At 42.4% G+C, this 8665-nt stretch overlaps 2 pseudogenes; both read right to left on the reverse strand.

Annotated features, from left to right (window-relative positions):
- Window positions 1–3497: 3497 nt before the first annotated feature.
- On the reverse strand, window positions 3498–4426 carry LOC147424810 (syntaxin-52-like; annotated as a pseudogene).
- Window positions 4427–5109: 683 nt separating this feature from the next.
- Window positions 5110–6042, reverse strand: LOC147424811 (ATP-dependent Clp protease ATP-binding subunit ClpA homolog CD4A, chloroplastic-like; annotated as a pseudogene).
- Window positions 6043–8665: the final 2623 nt, after the last annotated feature.

Genomic DNA, 8665 nt, shown 5'->3' on the forward strand with positions numbered 1-8665 from the left:
GGCCATTTTTTGAAAAATGTGAAAAGTGTGTAGCTCCAATCTTTACTACTTCTTCACCTTGATCTTTGATGTGCATCCGTACGTATTCAATCTTTAGCAGCTTCTGTTAACTGACGTTGACTCAATTAACACTACTAAGATGGTAGAAAATGAAAATACTTCTTAATCCTCCAAATGAAAAGTCAAAATGAAGGCTTCTTAGTCTTTAGTCTTGGCAATGAAAAGTGTTCTATCTTAATTTACAGTACTTATAGCTTTTGGGAAGGCCATGGAGTTTCACTCAAGATCTCAAATTCCAAGGACTACCTTTGTTTTTGAAAACTATTTGAAAGGTGGCTTTCCTTTACATTTTGAAGGCCATAACTCAATGAACCTCCTCCCTTCATAGGTTTGCACTGACCTCTCATGTTATAAATGATCTTTGACTTCGACACATGAAGTTTAGTAGTTGTACGCATGTGTTTGTGTTTTGTCTGTGTGTACGCATTTGCATGCGCACGCGAGAGAGAGAGAGAGAGAGAGAGAGAGAGAGAGAGAGAGAGAGAGAGAGACCCTCATTGCCTTGATGTGTGTGTATATGAGAGAGAAAGTTGATATGTGGAATTGGAGCTGATCTCTTAAGACAGCTAATTCCAGTGTTAGAAGATTTCAGCTACTAGTGCTAGAAGATTTCACTGGATAGAAATCAGAAACTGGATTGGAATTTGGATACTGGAATAAGAATCAGACTTATGTACTGAGAATAATATTCAGATTCAGATTCAAAGTACTGGACACAAAGTAAGTGTAACTGGAATATCTGCCATGATTGGGATTACAAATAAAAGATTACAGTGAGTATGATATGATTTACAGAGAGAGTACAACCGATAACAACTACCAATGATTGACAACTCAAGTACAAATGTAGCCAAAGTGCTAACCCAAATGTTAACAATTGCCAACCTGATTTCAATGTAATGGGCCCTATTTATACACTTTGGATTTACTGTAGTAATTACCATAGTAATTACCAAGTAATTCGCTGCCCGGCTCATAAGAGAACGTTCCCACTTAGTGAAACTATCCAACCGTCTACATCCTTCCCTTCTTTCTTGAATGTTGGCAAGATTCCAAAATTTTTGAAAAAATCCTCTGTCTGATTCTGATGTGAGACTGAAAAATCCACCGTCTAGTTCTGATGTTGGGGATTGGACTCGACCAATGACAGAGTGGCCATACAAAGATTGCGAGAGGCAGCTGAAAAGGCCAAGGTAGAGCTCTCATCGTCTACCTTCCAGCTAAGGAAGAAAAGTCGCCATTGAATTCTGAGATGGAACTACCTAGTATCCTTCCATTGAACCGTCTTCCGTTTTCCCTTTCACCTAGATGGTGCCTGAGATGTCCCAGTACCAGCATTCTCCTTCTAAATCAGTCGGTAAACGGCCTCCTGTTCAAGCTGATCCCGCCTTTCTTTGGTCATCTCTACTTCATAAGGCGTGAGGGAATGATAGGTTTTGGTGTCAGGATCATAGAGTGTACGCCTGCCCTTGGTGATCCTGGTTATGGTCATCTTGTGACAATGCGAAGCAGTATGGATCCATCCTTCTGGAAGAGGCTGATTAGTTTTGACCCGAGCTTCGAAAAGAATCTCAGCCATCTCCCTATACTGTGGTGCCACGCCCGCCTTAGCTGCAATATCCTTTTCAGGCAATTTAGAAGATTCAACAATAAGTTGCAGCTGATTAGTGATCTTGGTCATGCCCCTGATAAGGATCTTCCATTGACCCATACACATCCGGATCCTATGCATCTCCTCTTTCAGTGCCTGAATATCATTCAGTTGGAGAGCATCATTGAACAACGTTTGCCAAGTTTTCCATTCCACAGTCGATTGCTCATACCAATCCTGGAGCTCATCAATAATCTTGAAGTATGTAAGGCGATCAACTGGTTCTGGATGTTGAGGATAAAGTGCTGGGAAGAATCTTGGCAGCTCTGTCTCTCTTGCTGGAAAGGCATACAAGAGAACTGGAGAATCAGGCATGAATTCTAAAAAATTGAGAACAGCCTGGTTCTCTTGCTGCATCATATTTCTGGTGATTCTCACTAGCTGGAACAATTTGCGGAGAGTAGTTGCCTGTGCTCCGATGAGTGTTACCATGCACCGAGCGATCTTTTCCGAGCAAGGACAAACCCGAGCAAGTGTTTGGACACGATATAGTAAATTTTATCGTCAATAGATTATTTATCATTTGTTATATATTCATGCACCACAACAAAAAGGGTTATCGATGAATAGACTACCTCCTCAAAGTTTACTTTTAAGAAAATAAACACAATATTTGAAAATATTATCTTCTCTCTTAGGCTCGCTTGGGCTTCACATGTTTGAGCATAAAGTAAGATTGATAGAATAATAAGAGGTCTAGCCCTGTACTTAATGTTCAAGTCATCGTAAGTTTCTTTTTGTAAGGTCATTTGTAGTGCTCCTATGTCCAGTACTTTGGTTCTTGATTGTCATTTTTAATACTTGAGAGCATGTGCATCCTTCCTCATCTTAGACGCATCAATTTGATAGCAATTTATTGCACCTCATTAGTTCATTTATACACCAATCATCTTTTCCATGTCGTCTTGTCCTATCTATACTCTACAAGGCTGTGATCTTCATACAAAGACACCCTTCTTACACGACACATCACTGACAAACACCATAACTAATTATGAAAGGCTTCTTTTGTTACAATAAAATCATGTTTTTCCTCAATTGACCAATATAGGAATTTTTTAATCAATTTACAAAAACAACAACAAAAATTTATAGAGTTATATGCCTAGAATTTTCTAGAAAGGCATCGTCCTAGGTGTTTGGGAAAAATGTGTCTCAGCTTAATATCATGTCCTTTTTTATTTCAAAAATGCCCGTTTACTCTCCCTCTCCCTCTTATTTTTAGAAAATGCCAGGCACCCCACATGGTGCATGAAATAACTCTCTCTCTCTCTCTCTCTCTCTCTCTCTCTCTCTCTCTCTCTCTCTCTCTCTCTCTCTCTCTCTCTCTCTCTCGGTAAAGAAAAAACTAATCCATTACTCTAATTCAAGACAAACATCACAAAATAAGACGTCTCATGTCTTGCTGGGTATTCAGTATTAACAAACCAGATACCAATCTTTGCTTACACAGAAGGCAAAAAGTAGTTCAGCCTTGATAAAAGGTGGTCCTCCAAAAAAGAAATTACACATAGCATACACACACGCTATGTTACAGCTTCCTTTTGAATCACGGACCATGGTCAATGTTGAGGCGGCTTTAATAGAATCATGAGACATGATGATTACATGCATTACTTATTTGTCAAACCTTTTTTTTTTTTTGCCAGCAGTCACTTTAGAAGTTAGCAACAGCTTGTGAATTCCAAAGGGCCACATACTGAAACCTCACCATCAATCCTTTGCTCACACAAAGACACCTCACACAGTACCCGATCAACACAATTATGACGAGGGCTAGCATACCTCACAAATATCGGATCAACGCAATTATGACAAGGGCTAGTATCACAATCAGAAGAACCATCAAGATGAGGGACATCACTGAACACCCACTGCTTGTCTTCTGGCCTAGTACGCCTAGCCTCCTCTGCATAGCGTTCAGTCATGTATTTGTTCTGTCTGTGTCGTCATCTAAATTATCCAAAAGCTTTGAGTGCAATTCCAGCGTTTTATTTATAGCCAAGGTAATGTTTTTTGTGCTTGTCACTGTCTCTTCATGATTCAAAAGGTCATCATCTTGCTCCCGCATGATCAGTCAGTCTGTCATTGAAGCAGAGCAATTCCATAGTTATCTAAGCCTGTTGTTCTATTGTTCTCTTTAGGTTCACCTCTCCCATCCTGACCCAATAGATTAATCCTGTTAGAAGCTTGGGAGGAATTTAGGCTGTTTGACATCTGATTCATCCTAGAATGAAGACTCATAAATCTGTCTTGTTGTTTCCTTAAGTCCTTTTCATTTAAAGATTTGGTGAGGGAAGGATTGCTCAAGAGGGATTGAAGGCTGTCAAGGTGGGTACCAAGCATGGTGATATTCCGTCTGCAGTCAAGACACAACAAGCAATCATATACGATCAGAGTGCCATTGAGCACATGGACAACTTTAAGGGATCCATTAGTAAGTGAGGCAATTTTGGATTCAAAGACAACCACAACACAAAGTTTCAAAAGAACAAAAATGCAATATCACTAAGAGATGACTGAGTGAGCATAGGAGGTCAAAGAGAGAGCAATGTATTACTAGCTTGTGGCAAAAACGAGGTGGGAATTGTTAGCAGCACGGGACCCACTGCCAATGGGGGCTTCGGAGTTGCTCTCTGCAATGTAGGCTACTATATCCTCTGCAAGCCAGACTGCATCTTCAAACTCTTGGATCCATGAATCATTCTGTGCCATCATATATGACCCTACAATGACGTGCAAAGGAAGAGCGGTCCCAAGTTCATGCGGGAACGAAGGGCGGGGGCACCTTCAAAACACGTTCACAGTCCCTCACATCACGCCAATGTCAAGCACAAAAAACAATATGCGCGCTCTCACTCTCTCTCTCTCTCTCTCTCTCTCTCTCTCTCTCTCTCTCTCTCTCTCTCTCTCTCTCTCTCTCTCTCTCTCTCTCTCTCTCTCTCTCTCTCTCTCTCTCTCTCCTTCCTCTGCAGCCCGCCACCTCTAGCGGCCTCCTTCAGGCATCCCTTTTCACCTTTCCATGCGAGGCTCGGCCCTCTCAGTTCTGAAGACCCGCCCCATCTAGGCAACCTCTGTAGGCAGCCCCTGCTCGGCTAACTCTGGCTCCGCGACTCGGTCCTGCTTAGGATAATTAAACGAAGAGAGAGAGAGAGTTTTACAGCAGAGAGGGTCGAAGAGAATATGGGGGTTTGGTCTCTCAGTTTTTTAAAAAAAACTCTCTGAAAGAGCGCACGCCGGCGCGCGCTCTTTTAGAGAGTTTTTTTGTTAAAACTGTGTGTGTGTGTGTGTGTGTGTGTGAGAGAGAGAGAGAGAGAGAGAGAGAGAGAGAGAGAGAGAGAGAGAGAGAGAGAGAGAGAGAGAGAGAGAGAGAGAGAGAGAGAGTCATTGTGCGAGAGCTAGCAACTGAGAGCGAGGCGTTTCTACTGTGTGAGGGGGTTATCATTGTTGTTGTGTACTGAGGGGGTGTAGAAATGGAGCAAGGGCTACCTCGGACAGTGATCGAATGTCCAGGCTGAAAATCCTCTTTCCTGCTATAGCCTGGGAGACATCTGCACCGCAAGCGATCATCTGTGCAATGCCCTCCACAATGGCAGTCTTTCCCACGCCAGCCTCGCCCACAAGGCATGGATTGTTCTTAGTCCGCCGGCCGAGAATTTGGATTGCGCGCTCAATTTGAGATTGTCTACCAATGACAGGGTCGAGCATACCTTGTCTTGCGAGCTTTGTGAGGACAGTAGCAAAAGCATGCAAATAAGACATGAAAATTGCGTCTGTTATTGCTGCATCGATGCTGGCGGGAGTGATGGTGATACCCTCAGGCGGGAATATAGCGATGCCTTTCTTCCGCCTAAAATATCGATTGCGAGTGTTTGCAGTGGTACCGCGATTGAGCATGTCTCTTCAATATCTTCGTATAGGGCCATCATTTGGATCACTTCACTTCTGACACGAATATAATCAACTCCAAGTGTGTCTAGCACAGAGACGACAACGCTACATTCCCTTTCTCTAAGTAGTCCCAGCAGCAAGTGCTCGGGGCCAACAAACCGATAACCCAAACACCTTGCTTCAAAGCAAGAAAGCTTCTCCACGACGTGTTGTGCTTCCAGACTTAGCTTGATCTGAGGACATAACTCTTCGTCTGCACTATTGATGGAGCTGCATCTGGCAGGATCGTCGATCGGCGCTTGTGCTGTGCTAGTGTAGGTAATGCAGTCCTTGGTGATGGCGCACAGGGCTTGCAAGTGAACGGAATTGGAGGTGAGAGTGATGGCGGGGATAGAGGAGGCATCGTGCAAGAGAGCGATCAAGAGATGGTGGGAGCCCATGCACCTACTTCATTGTGTGCTCGTCCACCACCAGCTGCTTACACAACGTCATTAGTAAGCCTTAAAATTCTCTATTGGTCCCCATTCTCATCCGCTTTTTACCAAATCTACACTACCCAGTTTATTGCAAAATGTGGGATCTAAGAATGCCCCAAATGATTGAAGGGGTTTTTGCTTAAATGAATATAATATAAGGCCCCCACCACACACACTGAGATGGAAATTTTTGATTCAAAGTTGTGACATCCATGGCTACGTCGGTGGCTCAACCCCTTGCCCATTCCGGAGGGTCATTGGACACAACCAAACGCAAGGGTGTAAGCGTGCTTGAGCCGAAGAATTGGGGCCTCCATGCCTACTAGCTGAATCCAAATGTCGCCAATCCTCTACCGTCAAATGACCTACGCAAATATTATGGATGTCCTTCAGGTCCTCAAATTCCTTGCAGATGCCATCCCTCAAAACTTCATTTGGAAAGATTCAATGGAGTTTATAAAAAATTGATTAGCTACAAAGTAGTGCTTGAATATGCGGAGATGGAAAATTATTTTGTCGACCAAACGGTACCATTTCTCAAAATTTTGGTTTACCTGGATGGAGCTTTAAGTTTTGATTGTTGTGTGTGTGTGTGTGTGTGTGTGTGTGTGTGTGTGTGTGTGTGTGTGTGAGAGAGAGAGAGAGAGAGAGAGAGAGAGAGAGAGAGAGAGAGAGAGAGAGAGAGAGAGAGAGAGAGAGAGAGAGAGAGAGAGAGAGAGAGAGAGAGAGAGATGTGGATGGACTTTTAAGTTTTTATTGTTGAGAGAGAGAGAGAGAGATAGAGAAGAAGAAGAAGAAGAAGAAGAAGAAGAAGAAGAAGAAGAAGAAGAAGAAGAAGAGAGTTCTAACATCAGAGTGAGTCTACTTCTGATAGATAGATTTTATTATCGTCCTCGGAGGTCAAATATGACCTATGGGACCAAAGTTACATGTGATGTAGTATGTGTTTGAGTGATGAGTGACTCTCGATGCTCCAAAATTGTGGTGATGAGAATCGCAATGGAGAGCCCACACTGTGGCTACAAGAGGAAAGTGTGTAGGTCTAAGTCATTGCTGCAAATGTGAGAGAATAAAGTTCGGATGTGACCAAAAGCTGAGCACTCTGGTAATCAGACTCTCGAACTTGCAATGAGGATAATTTTTGCACAATTGATTTGACTCTTCTCCATTGCCCCAACACCCTATCTCGCATCGAAGGGAATGTGTGTGTGTGTGTGTGTGTGTGTGTGTGTGTGTGTGTGTGTGTGTGTGTGTGAGAGAGAGAGAGAGAGAGAGAGAGAGAGAGAGAGAGAGAGAGAGAGAGAGATTCCTTTCTCGTTCTCAAAGGTCAAATACAGCCTCTAGGACCAAAATTTTAAAAATTATCATGTGAGTGCAGTGCATATTATTTGTGACTCTCAATGCTTGTGAAAGAGAGAGAGAGAGGGAGGGGGAGAGAGAGATATACATGGAATGTGTACACCTATAAGAAAATTTGGTTTTTCTTGCATACATGCAGATGCCTCTAGATGTAGAGAAATATTAATAAGAAAATTTTATATTGTTTACTAACTTTATGAAATGTCACATGAAATTAAGTATTGTCATAATGTATCAAGAGTTGACAATGATATGTATGCTGTCCTCTTTGATTGGCTTATTTTGCTCGATTTTTGGTTCGCTCGACAAATCTTGCTCAGTCTTTGGAATTCCTCTGCTCCGACTGACATTCTAGTATGAGGTCCTTTACTAGTGGATGTCTGATCTTCAAGAATGGCCCTTACTCTCTGATCCAAGACTCCTCTGGCCGTTTGCATCTGCACCGAAACCTCCTTTAACTGTTCCGAAACATCCTTCATACATTTGTAAGTTGGTTTGTTTTCCAGCAGAAGTTCTAATTCAAGGGCAACAGAGCGACAATCTGCAGTAGACTGCCTTTGCAAGTGTGGGTTGGTCACTCTCTCTTCAGCAGTGATTATCCATTTAGGAACCCTTTCCAACAACTAGACTAAGCTGGGATGCGCAGGTAAACGGCAAATTTCTTAGTCATGAAAAGCCGCTGATTTCCAATGCTCCACCATTTCCCTGGCCCCAACATACAATCTCTGAAAACGTTCCAGATCAAACAAGAGATCATCATCCTCCAGATATTATCTCAAGAAACAGCGAAGAACGCGAACAACATGTGCGACGAGTACTTGAACTTCTCCGCAAAATCAACTTTATGCCAAACATAGCAAATGCACCTTCTTCACTAACAAGGTGAAATATTTGGGATTTATTGTATCCAAGGATGGTGTTTCTATTGATCCAAGTACAATTGAATCTCTTATATCTTGGCCTACATCAAAATCAATACGAGAAGTACGTGCATTTCTTGGTTTAACATGATGGTATCGTACTTGTATTCAAAGCTATACTAAGGTTGCATCTCAGTTGACTAATACGTTTAAGAAGGTTAGAATATTTACTTGGAATGAATGTGATCAAGCTAGTTTTGAGAAACTCAAAGAAGCTTTGGTGAATGCTCCAATGCTACACCTTCCAAACTTCTCAAAGACATTCAGTGTGCTCACTGATGCAAGTGGACAAGCAATCAGTGGCGTTC

This window comes from Adiantum capillus-veneris, chromosome 25 (assembly GCF_014529385.1).
Source record: "Adiantum capillus-veneris isolate H3 chromosome 25, ASM1452938v2, whole genome shotgun sequence".
NCBI classification, from domain to species: Eukaryota; Viridiplantae; Streptophyta; class Polypodiopsida; order Polypodiales; family Pteridaceae; genus Adiantum; species Adiantum capillus-veneris.